The sequence below is a fragment of the Seriola dumerili genome, unplaced genomic scaffold (genome assembly GCF_002260705.1).
Source record: "Seriola dumerili isolate Sdu_G_001 unplaced genomic scaffold, Sdu_1.0 BDQW01000127.1, whole genome shotgun sequence".
Lineage (NCBI taxonomy): Eukaryota > Metazoa > Chordata > Actinopteri > Carangiformes > Carangidae > Seriola > Seriola dumerili.
In genome coordinates this window covers 573,142-573,361 of record NW_019174382.1, presented here as the reverse complement: position 1 = coordinate 573,361, position 220 = coordinate 573,142, and the positions used below count along the sequence as shown (strand labels likewise).

At 46.4% G+C, this 220-nt stretch overlaps 1 protein-coding gene across 1 annotated transcript in view; it reads right to left on the bottom strand.

Annotated features, from left to right (window-relative positions):
• acss1 (acyl-CoA synthetase short chain family member 1) overlaps window positions 1–220 on the bottom strand; it is a 19,169-nt gene that overhangs the window by 9,958 nt on the left and 8,991 nt on the right. The window lies entirely within an intron of this gene.

Below are 220 nucleotides of genomic sequence, written 5' to 3'. Positions count from 1 at the left end.
GGGGGGTCATTATGGTTCATGTTTTTATTCAATTACCATCATCATCATCATCATCATCATCACGTCACTAAAAACACGCAGAGGAAACAGATGTTTCTGCCTGTCAATCACAAAAAAGCTAATTTAAAGCTTTCAGAGGGAGATCTGGCCGCAGGGCTTCTTCTTCCTCCTCTTCCTCCTCCTCCTCTTCCTCTCCCTCCTCCTCCTCCTCCTCCTCCTC